This window comes from Rhinopithecus bieti, unplaced genomic scaffold (assembly GCF_001698545.2).
Source record: "Rhinopithecus bieti isolate Rb0 unplaced genomic scaffold, ASM169854v2 scaffold_33444, whole genome shotgun sequence".
NCBI classification, from domain to species: Eukaryota; Metazoa; Chordata; class Mammalia; order Primates; family Cercopithecidae; genus Rhinopithecus; species Rhinopithecus bieti.
The window spans coordinates 14,925-27,307 of NW_016814544.1; the positions used below are offsets into that span (position 1 = coordinate 14,925).

The 12,383-nt window shown below is 34.9% G+C and overlaps 1 protein-coding gene and 1 pseudogene across 9 annotated transcripts in view; one reads left to right on the plus strand and one right to left on the minus strand.

Annotated features, from left to right (window-relative positions):
- LOC108514874 (olfactory receptor 4C11) overlaps positions 1 to 12,383 on the minus strand; it is a 416,510-nt gene that overhangs the window by 2,228 nt on the left and 401,899 nt on the right. For all 9 annotated transcript variants that reach the window (XM_017851397.1, XM_017851394.1, XM_017851395.1 and 6 more), the window contains 2 exons: positions 1,937 to 2,096; positions 558 to 715 (listed from right to left, as the gene is read on the minus strand). The gene's annotated coding sequence lies outside the window, so the exon portion shown is untranslated. The remainder of the gene's footprint in view (positions 1 to 557; positions 716 to 1,936; positions 2,097 to 12,383) is intronic.
- On the plus strand, positions 2,796 to 3,603 carry LOC108514824 (olfactory receptor 4P4-like; annotated as a pseudogene).

A 12,383-nucleotide genomic window follows, 5' to 3' on the forward strand; every position in this document is an offset into this window, starting at 1 on the left:
TTTTTTTTTTTTTTTTTTTTTTTTGGAGACAGAGTGTTGCTCTGTCCTCTAGGCCGGACTGCAGTGGCATGACACAATTACACATGAAAATAATACAATGAGAAATAGAAAATCACTTAAAACAAATGATTTTTCAAACAAAGTAAACATTAGTTTAGAGGATTGGTATGAGCAGGTATCTTTCTGAGCTGAATGTGTTTCTTTAGCTTATAGCCAGGAATAATAAATATTTTGTACTCTGTTGCAATAACAGAAGAAAATGTACATGACTTACTTCAATAGGCTTTCACATTATTTGAATCTGATAGGACCATTATATTTACTTAGTAAATATACTGATCATTCTAATAATGATTATTTAAATACTTCAGAATACCTTCCTTAATAAAATTTACATGTATGTGGGCGAGCACTTGCACGCACACATGCACGCACACGTGCGCACACAGAGAATAAACATAAAATATTTGCAATGAACAAAATGTCAGTCATTCCAGCCCAACATGAGAATTATTTTAACCTCTTTCCTTAACTATCTTTATTTCCTTTTAATTTACCTCAAAAATGTTCTAATTCTTTTCAGCTCCAAATTCATCCTTTATTGTTCAACTTTGCACTGCTTTGTTACACTGTGTTGTCCAAAGTTAAATTCTTTCCTCTTTCATTATTTTCTGGGTTCTTCAAAATTTTCTTAAGAGATAAGTAGATACTGAGGCTAAAATGAGGAAAAAAGTGGAAGAAAACTTGACATATATATCAGGACATTCTTTCAAATTTCAGTTTTACAGGTAAGCATCAGTGACTTAGAAAATGAGATCTATGTGCTCCAAGTCAGGACTGAAACTTTCAATAGAATTTTTAGTTTGTATGTTCTTGAGAATCCCATATCCTGACTGCAAGAAAGAGAAGTTAAATATATAAAGGGAATTAATATTTACTTGCATATATCAAATATTGAACAAATTGTTCCATATACCTTTTCACATATATATTCCACATGGTAACACAGTAAAATATTAAAAGGGAAGTGCCTATATGATAAAATACATTTACAATACATATGCCAGACAAAAGCACAACTTTTTCAAATGTAAATGGATTTCACAGATAAGTTTCTGAAAAACATGACACAAATGAACATTAGGAAAACAACCCATCTTAAAAGAGATTGTTCTCCTTATGATAAAGAGTATGCCTCTGGAAAGATGCTCAATTTCATTCACAGTTAAATGCATTCAAATTAAAATTCCAGTTAGATAATTTTCACCTATAAGGCTAATAAAGTAATCCTTTTGATGAATGTCTTAACAAATAGTCTTGACAAAGGTGTGGGACACAGTCAACCCTACAAACTTTTGGTGGAAATATAAGTGGGTGCAACCTTCTAGGGAGTGACTTCAGTATCTATAATATGACAACTGCATATAGATATTGATCCAGTTATTCCGTTTCCTATAGACACACTCATTCATAGAAAGAAGGACAATCATTTTGCCTTAGATGGTAGCAAGAGATAGGAAACAACTTTATGCCCATCGGAAGGGACATTAAAGAATCAAGGATGATATTTTTATGCAAACATTAATTAGAATGAAGCAGATACATATATCTGTGTGTTTATACACATGTGCACACACACAGAAAATGGTCCCTGACATATGGTGTAAATTGAAATGTAAGAGATTAATACTGCATGCTTAGAATCATAACATTTTCCTTAACATCAGTTACAGTATATACTACACACACCTCCATATTTAAATACATGAATTATAGTAGAAGAGTATGAAAAAACTATAATGACTCTGAGTGGGGAAATTGCATTCTTGGCATTAGAGATGGGAGAAAGACCTACTTTAAAAAATATTCACTTTGGTAATATTTGACAATGTGTCATAATAATGCTACATCAAAAATAACGCTTTAAAAGCTTTACCTTGGGAGATGGGTTGTTATTCACCTTGTGATGGCATATCCCTGAGCCATCACAATTGCCTTCTGTTGTAGTCAGGAATTCTAGTGGTATTCTTAGGGCTACGTTAAGCTTCACAAATTTGAGTAAGTCAGATATAGCAGTAGTGTTGAAACTCAGTGCTCTGTAAATACAACATATGCAGACACACTGTCACTAACTGGAGATTCACTTCCTGTATTGAAGGTTTGTGAAAGCTCTTTAGCAAACAGAAATAAAAATTGTATTTGTCTTCTCTTAATTAAGTATTATAAAAAGACACACACACACACACACACATCTCTAGAATAGATGAATAAGCAGGAATAAATAGATATAAATAGACATCATTACACATTTTTATAGTACTATATATTAGAATGAAGCAACAAAAGAGTATCTTTATCTGTTCACTGCTAAATTTCAGCATTTATAAAAAAGTAAGTTTTTGATAAATATCTGTTGAATGAATCAAAGAATTAAGAGAAATTCCTATAGATCCAAATCATTAATGTTTTATACTATTTTATACTTAGTTGCCATTAAGGAGAAGGAAGACAGCATCCTACCATGGGAGACATCATCACCTTCATGGAGCACTTCCTGGAACACCCCAGTAGATTTTATTTCTGTTTGTTTATTTATTCATTTTATTACTGCTCCTTGCAGAGCGGGGCTACCCTTAGGCAGTTTGTCCAGAGTAGCCTGTTTCTGTTTAATTATCTCCTACCCACGTCTACCAACAGCTCTTACCTGGCAGTGCCCATTTCCATCAAGATATGCTGTGCATGATTTTTATTCCCATCTTTTCACTTTAGATTGTAAAGCACTTCTAGAAAAGTCCATGAATTTCCCCACCTTCCACCAGTGCACCCAGCTCATTCACCAAATGTATTTCTTCCTCAATTACCTCTCACTCTCTGACCTTTGCTACACATCCACAGTGACCCCCAAATTAATGGCTGACTTACTGATAGACCATTTCTTATAATAACTGCATGATATAACTCTTTACCACCCATTTTTTTTGAGGCATAGAGATCTTCATTCTCACAGGGATGGCCTATGACCGCTATGTGGCCATCTGCAAGCCCCTGAACTACACCATCATCATGAGTAGGCAAAGGTGTAACACAATCGTCATAGTCTGTTGTACTGGAGGGTTTATACACTCTGCCAGTCAGTTTCTTCTCACCATCTTTGTACCGTTTTGTGGCCCAAATGAGATAGATCACTACTTCTGTGATGTGTATCCTTTGCTGAAATTGGCTTGTTCTAATATACACACGATAGGTCTCTTAGTCATTGCTAATTTGGGCTTAATTGCTTTGGTGACATTTGTTGTCTTGATGTTGTCTTACGTTTTTATATTGTATACCATCAGAGCATATTCTGCAGAGAGCCTCAGCAAAGCTCTTTCCACTTGCAGTTCTCATGTAATGGTTGTAGTCCTGTTTTTTGCACCTGCATTATTCATTTACACTAGACTGGTCACAATGTTCTCAGAAGATAAAGTGTTTGCCCTTTTTTATACCATCATTGCTCCCATGTTCAACCCTCTCATCTACACTCTGAGAAACAGGGAGATGAAGAACACCATGAGGAAAGTGTGGTGTTGTCAAATACTCCTGAAAGGAAATTAACTTTTCTGAATTGTTTCTGCTTTTCATGCCATGGTTCCCTGAGACCACACTGATGAGTGAGAAAGATTCACTCTCATCATGCTCTTGTCCTTGCTGTTTGGCGGGAAAAGTGAGCAAACAGGAAGCATATCCCTTCTGGGATTTTATACTTCTGCATTGACGTCTCTTGAACCAATTGAACATTATTCTTATCCATACTCTCCTCCACCTTTCTTAATCATTACGATTGTGCTCATGTGATATGAAATAACCAGAAAATATCTTAAAAATGCAGATTACATGGCGTTGTGTTGAAAAAATAAAATAGATTATGCATTTTTCATGCATTAAACTGCGAAGAAAATGAATGAAATAGTACCTTCAACTTTTTACATTTGTACTGAAGTCTAAACAAAAAAATGCATATATTGCCTGTGTACAGCTCATGAACTTTTGCAGATTGAGCATGATTGTGTAATCAGCAACTGGATTCAGAGACAGAAGTATCAGCACATCAGAGGTCCTCCTTATTCCTCTTTATTATTAATACCTCCCAAAGTTAACCACAATATTTATTTCTAAATATTGTAGTATTGTAATCCCAGCACTTTGGGAGGCTGAGGTGGGTGGATCACGAGATCAGGAGTTCAAGACCAGCCTGGCCAAGATGATGAAACCCTGTCTCTTCTAAAAATACAAAAATTAGCTGGGCGCAGTGGGAGCGCCTTTAATCCCAGCTACTCAGGAGGCTGAGGCAGGAGAATAGCTTGAACTGGGGAGGCGGAGGTTGTAGTGAGCCGACATCACACCACTGCACTGTAGCTTGGGTGACAGAGCAAGACTCTGTCTCAAATAATAATAATAATAATAATAATAATGTTTTTATCTGTTCCTGTACTTTGAAGAATAAGACTGACATAGATTTTGCTGCTGAATGTGTGCCTTCTCAGTATTTCATTTGTGAGTCATTTCTCATGTTGGCAAGTTTTCTGATTGTTTTCATTAATGTATATGGTATCTTATCATATGAATATATAATGATTAATTTATCCATTCCCTTGTTGCCAGGCATTTGGGTGGTTTCCCATTTAGGGTTATTATGTATAGTGCTGCTTTGAACATTTTGAAACGTATTTTTTAGTGAATATATGTCTTTTATTATTTCATTATGCTTTATAATGTAATTAAAACAATTTTAAGAAAGTAGTACTATATTTGTATTAATATTCTTTCATAATATATTACTGATATAAATGAAAGATATTAATTGAAAAAATAATTATCCATAGAAAAACACTAAGTGAAATAAAAGACTTAGAAATAAATATGTGAAATATCTTACAGTTCTAGGATCCACACAGTGGGGTATGAGATAAGCTGATTAATGCAAACCTGTCTGTCAATCACAGGAAAAAGGGAAGAATGCTCTTAGAATGGTAGTTTACACAATGAAGCTTAGAAAAACTTCCAGGGATGCAGCATTAGATTATGATAGCAAGATTAACACGGAGGTATCGCCACTGAAAAATGTTATCAAATAGAATATTCATTGTAGCATATGAAGTCACTTGCCATATTAAATGAAACTGGGAAAATTCTGTGTTTAGCTTCTAAGAAGGAAAAATAATGTACTTCACTGAACTCTCAATAAGGGCAGTGATGCCAAATGAAGAAGGCATGCTATGAGTTTATGCTAACACTGGACTGTCACACACACACTCAGACACATACACACGTGTGTGTGCAGACATTTAATGCAAAAAATAAAGTCTTTTCAGGAATTTATATTTAAGGCATAGTTGAAATAAATCTGCTCATATAGAAAACCAAAAATTAAAAGAAGAAAAAATTTGCTCAAGAGCAAATGATCACACAATAAAAATGACTGAATATAGGAGGAAATTAGGTTGGAAACAGCTATGCCAGAGCACAGCATACAAGTATACAAAGACGGGGTTTGTTGTAGTTAATGGACACAAAACATAATATAAATCTTTCTTGTATAAAATAGAAAATGATTTTGAAGTCAAATTACATTTAGTTTAAAAATTTTCTGGGCTGTTAGATAACAAAATAACTTCAATAAATAAATAAAATGATATTTTTATTAGAAACTCAGTGGATAAAACATAGTAGTGTTTCCTAACTAATCAGTGAATTCCGGATATCAACAAATTTACTCAAAACAAAGAAGAGAGAGACAAAGATATGGAAAAAGTTAAAGGGATATTAACAGACCTTAGAAATGGAATAAAAGGGAACAACATATGTCTACAAGACTTCAGGATTTATAAAATAGTGAGAAAATACATTTAAAGAGATAATAATTGACAATTTCCAGAACTATGAGAAATATTTAGAAAAAACATTACAACAGAGTAAAAGAGTTGCTTTCTAAAAGAGCCCTACAAAATATTACTTCTAATTAATAATAATTTAAAACACAGGACCGGGTGCGGTGACTCGCGCCAGCAATCCCAGCCCTTTGGGAGGCCAAGGAGGGCAGATCACCTGAGGTCGGGAGTTAGAGACCAGCCTGACCAACATGGAGAAACCCCGTCTCTACTAAAACTGCAAAATTCGCTGGGCATGGTGGCACATGCCTGTAATCCCAGCTACTCGGGAAGCTGAGGCAGGAGAATCGCTTCAACCTGAGAGGTGGAGGTTGCAGTGAGTGGAGATCGCACCATTGCACTCCAGTCTGGGCAAAAAGAGCCAAACTCCGTCTCAAATAAATAAATAAATATAAAAATAAAATAATTTAAAACACAGAAAGACTAGAAGCCAAAAGAAAATAGAATTACATTTTTAAAATGCCAAATGTAAAATATTATCCTTGAATTCCACAGTTTTTCAAGAAAAGTGAAGTGGGGAGTCTTCAGTAGAATAAAACAAAATAAACCGCAATTTAAAAATGGCCAAGAATTTACTATACAGACACACTCACTTAAAGTAGTTGTAAATATTAATTTTTATTAAGAGGAAAGATGTTCCAAGAAGGAAAATTTAAAATCCAGGAAAGAATAGTGAATCAGGAAAATACTAACCTTATTTGTAAACTGAGATATTGTGTTAAAAATAGTAAACATGTCTAATATATATAAGATGAAAAATAGAAGCAAGAACGAAAAACGTAGACCACAACATCATGTAAGTTGAAAAGAAGTATTGCTTAGTAGGAGAGAAAAGACACTGATTAAATTCAGACTTGGTAATAATAATGTACAGATAGATTTTTTGAGTAATTACTAAAATAGTGGGAGAGGAAAAGAGACAAAGAAATGTATTATTATTATTTTTTGAGACAGAGTCTTGCTCTATCACCAGGCTGGAGTGCAGTGGCGCGATCTGGGCACACTGCAACCTCCGCCTCCCGGGTTCAAGCGATTCTCCTGCCTCAGCCTCCTGAGTAGCTGGGATTACAGGCGCGCACCACCACGCCCAGCTAATTTTTGTATTTTTAGTAGAGACAGGTTTTCACCATATTGGCCAGGCTGGTTTTGAACTCCTGACCTTATGATCTGCCCGCCTCGGCCTCCCAAAGTGCTGGGATTATAGGGGTGACCCACTGCACCTGGCCAGGGATGTATTTTTAAAAAGAAACAATATCATTCCAAATAAAAGGCAAGAAAATAGGAAGGAAACATAAAATTGGGCAGAAACAAAATAAAAGCAAAAAATGATCATACAAGCCAATTAAAATATACAAGTTAAAACAAAATTAACACAATGAAGTAAATTCTTCAACAGAATAATGTAAATTATCATAAAGGTTTAAAATGCAGTTTGTCAAATGCGCTTTCACAGAAGGTGCACCTAAACCATTGATTACACATACACACGAAAGTGAAACTGAAAGCATGAAAAGGATAAAGCAGGCAAATATGTTAGCATTTGAAGCAATATTGATTATTGTGCTTTAAATAATTAAATATTAATCGAATTTGCATGATAGAAACATTTACGAATTCTAACTTCGCATGGATGGAGAAGGATAGACAGAATTTGATCCAAAACCATCAAATGATCCAAAGCAGCATTAATAGACATATATAGAACAGTATAGTCAACAACTAAATTGAAGGAATTTATCATATTTTATAGTTAATTCTTCCACAGAATAATTCATTATAATTAACCTACCACAAATAAATTCTTCATCAGCGTCGAATAATCCACACCCCAATCTAGATCTGGGTTTTATACCCTTTACAAAAATTATCTTAAAATAGATCATAGACCTAAATGTAAAACATAAAACCATAAAATTCTTACAAGGTAACATTACAGAAAATCTAGATGACCGTCAGTTTGGTGATGACTTTTTAGATATAACATCAGAAGTACCATCCTTGAAAGAAAGAGTCGATGATCTAGATTTTGTAAAATAACATTTCTTTGCTGTGGCAGGTAATATCAAAATAATGAAAAGACAAGCCACAGACTTGCAGAAAAGAGTGGCAAAAACATCTGATAAAAGACTGTTATCCAAAATATACAAAGAAATCTTAAAACTGACAATAAGAAAACAAACAACATGAAATCAGCCTAAATGCCCATCAATGATAGATTGGATAAAGAAAATGTGTTATATACATACCATGAAATACTATGCAGCCATATAAAAGAATGAGATTACGTCTTTTGCAGGAACATGGATGGAGCTGGATGCCATTATCCTTAGCAAACTAATACTGCATGTTCTTACTTATAACTGGGAGCTAAATGATGAGAACACATGGACACTTAGAGGGAAACAACACACACTGGGACCTTTTGGAGAGTAGAGGGTGAGAGGTGGGAGAGGAGCAGAAAACATAACTATTGCGTACAAGGCTTAGTACATGGGTGACAAAATAATCTGTGGAGCAAATCTCTGTGACAAGAGTATACCTATATAAAAATAAAAAAGAAAAAAAAATAGAAAGAAAAGAACCAAATTAAAGCAATAGGCTGAAGTCCTTAAAGGACATCTCACCAAAGATGATATACAGATGACATGCAAGCCTATGGAAAGATTCAACATATTGCAGGTCACCAGAAGAATATGAATTAAAGCAACAATGATATACCAATGATATAACAGCATATCTATTAAAATGACCAAATCCATAACACTGGCAATGCCAAATGCTGATGAAGGTGTAGAGCAAAAGGAACACTCATTCATTGTTGTTGGGAATGAAAAATGGCACAGCCAACACAGACGACAGTTTAGCAGTTTCTCAAGTACTAAACATACTTTTACTGTAAGATACAGCAATTATACCACTTGGTATTTACCCAATAAAGAGTGAAAAATGTATGTCCATGCAAAACTCTGACATTCAGGTGCTTATGTTAAGTTCCTCTGCGTCACCAAACCTGAAAGCAACCAAGATGTCTTTCAGTAGGTCTATGCATAAATAAACTGTGGTATATTCAGACAATTAAATATTGTTCAGTACTAAAAAGAAATAAGCTATTAACCCATGAAAAGACATGGAGGAGACTTAAATGCATATTAGTAAGTGAAATAAGCCAATCTGAAAATACTAATAATGTATGACTACAACTATATGACATTTTGGAAAAGGCCAAGTTATCGAGATAGTAAAAATGTGTTTGGGGTGTTGGAAGGATGAATAGGTGGAGTGCAGGCAATTTTAGGGGAATGAAACTATTCTATATGAATATTAGAAGAGCGCAGAGATGTCATTATACATTGTACAAACCCACAGAATATACAATACCAAGAATGAATCCAATTGAATCTCATTATAAAACCCTGTTGTATAACAAGAATACACCTTATGGACTTTCAATGATGATGTATCCATGTAGATTCAGCAGTTGTAAAGAATGAAACACTCTGGTGGGACAATGTTAATAATAAAGGAACTTATGTATGAGTAGGGCCAGAGGCAATATCAGAAATATTTATGCCTTCTGTTCAATTTTGCGAGAACTAAAATTTAGTGAGAAACTAAAAGTGCCCTAAAGATAGTCTGTTTTTTTAAAAAAAAAAAAAAGACAAAAAAGAGGATAGAATGTAATACTATGCGAAAACATTTCTTGATTAGGTCAAAGTAATAAAGAAAATTGAGAAGAAAGTTATAGAGGAGACAAAGTAAACTGCAGTAATAGAAACTTAAATTCAAAAACCTTAATAACATTAAATATAATTATACTACATTTAAAAGACAGAAGTTGTTACAGTAAACATTATAGGATGCTTTTCAACAAGCACTCTTCTGCAAAGGAAAATAATGGACTAATGATACACAAAACAGCATGATAAATCTCAAAAAAGTCTAGACACAAATGAATAAATGATCGTAATAAAGTTCACAATGGGAAAACTAAAATTGAATCATAAAAATCAGAAAAGTAGTTGTATCTGGGGGAATGAACTGAAAAGGGACATGACTTCTGAGTTGTTGAGTTTTCTACATCTTGAATTTGTTAGTGGTTACATGAATGCATACATGTGTCCAAAATCATCAAAGCATATACTTCAAAACATTACATTTCATTGTATGTAATTTTAACCTAGAGAAAATAATGTATTACAAAAAAGTGTTCATGTCTGTTCATCTCAAGAAAAATATGACCTTCAAATCCCACTTATAAGTGAGAACATGCCTTACTTGGTTTTCTGTCCCTGTGTTAGTTTGCTAAGGATGATGGCCTCCAGCTCCATCCATGTCCCAACAAAGGACATGATCTCATTCTTTTTTATGGCTGCATAGTATTCCATTGTGTATATGCATCACATTTTGTTTATCCAGTCTATCATTGATAGACATTTAGGTTGATTCCATGTCTTTGCTATTGTGAATAGTGTCGCAATGAACATATGTGTGCATGTGCCTTTATAATAGAATAATTTATATTCCTTTGGGTAGATACCCAGTAATGGGACTGCTAGATGGAACAGTATTTCTGCCTTTAGCTCTTTGAGGACTCACCACATTGTCTTCCACAATGGTTGAACTAATTGACACTACCATCAATGGTATTATCTTTAAGAATGCCATGGCAAGTAAAGAAGGAAGTTACAAAAGACCACATATTGGATGATTATTTTTATGTCAAAAAAAGTCCAGAAATGCCAATCTATAGTGACAGAAAGCAGATTAGTGTTTGCCTAGAGCTAGGGGTGATGGTGGGAGAGAGGAATGAGGAGTGATTGCTAATGAGAATGGGGTTTTTTGAGGGTACAAAGATGTTGTAAACTTAGATTGTGTTGATGATTGCACAACCCTGTGTATGAAACACCAGTTAAATTGTACACTTTAAATTGATGAATTATGTAGTATATGAATCATATCTCAGAAAAGCTATTATAACAAATGAATGTTAAATCTATTGATCATTTCTCTGTACTATTCTTACATATTTTATTAATTTACTGTCATTCTCCTATCACATTATATGTAGCTATCTTTTTTTATCCAAGAGATTATTATCATCACATATCCTTCCTTTGCACACATTTCTGTTATAAAATATGGACATTAATATTCCATTATTTATGTATTGTATTTAGCATTTGTTCCAAAACATATTTTGAAACATCTCCTAGATCTCCAAGTACATTTTGCAAAGTAGGAATAGAAGATAGACTGACTTTCCCCACTACTCATCTAAATAACTGAGTAGCAGAATAGGGATTCCCCAAAGATGTTCTCATCTTAGTCCTCAGCACTTATCAATATATTTTGTTACATGGTAAGGTGATAAAGGTTGTAGATAAAAATTAGGTTTGCTAATCAGTGGACCTTAAAACAAAGATGTTATCTTGCACTATCCATGTGGGCTCAATGTATTCATAAGGTTTATTTAAAGTGGGAAAGTGAAGCAGAAGTTAGATTTGACGATGCTACACTGCCTGCTTTAGAGATGAAGGAAAGGAGCCATAAGGAAGCAGGTAGAGTCTAGAAGCTGGAAGAATTAAGGGAATGAGTTTTCCCCTACAGACTTCAGAAGGATTTATCCATTACAATGCCTTGATTTTAGCCCAGTGAGCCTCATTTTGGACTTCTCACCTGCAGAAATGTGAAATACTGACTTTGTATTGATTTAAGTCACTAAGCTTGTGGTAATTTGTTGCAGTAGCAACAGGAAACTAACACACTAGCTTAATCATGATGAATGTTTCCACAAACCTGGGCATAATTGCTTTTTTCCTTCCTGGTCTTAATGGTTCACTCATTTCTTTTGCTAACTCCAGATACTGAAAATGTAAGCAGGATCTCTTTGACATTTTGGATGTTGTTTGAAATAAAGAAAAATGTGAGATAAGGTAAGAAGAGTAAAGTAAAAAGTCAAGCATGGGGAAAGAAACTAATAGGAATAGGAAGAGAAAAAGCAAGATTATTATTAGTTTTCGTGAGTCAACCTTAAGGATTTACAATATAAAAGTAAATGAGTTGGGGTGGAGCAAGATGGCCGATTAGGAACAGCTCCAGTCTCCAACTCCCAGCGCGAGTGACACAGAAGACCGGTGATTTCTGCATTTTCGACTGAGGTACTGGGGTCATCTCACTGGGGAGTGCCAGACAATCGGTGCTGGTCAGCTGCTGCAGCCCGACCAGCGAGAGCTGAAGCAGGGCGAGGCATCGCCTCACCTGGGAAGCGCAAGGGGGAAGGGAATCCCTTTTCCTAGCCAGGGGAACTGAGACACACAACACCTGGAGAATCGGGTTAACTTCCACCCCAATATTGTGCTTTAAGCAAACGGGCACACCAGGAGAATATATCCCACACCTGGCCGGGAGGGTCCCACGCCCACGGAGCCTCCCTCATTGCTAACACAGCAGTCTGCG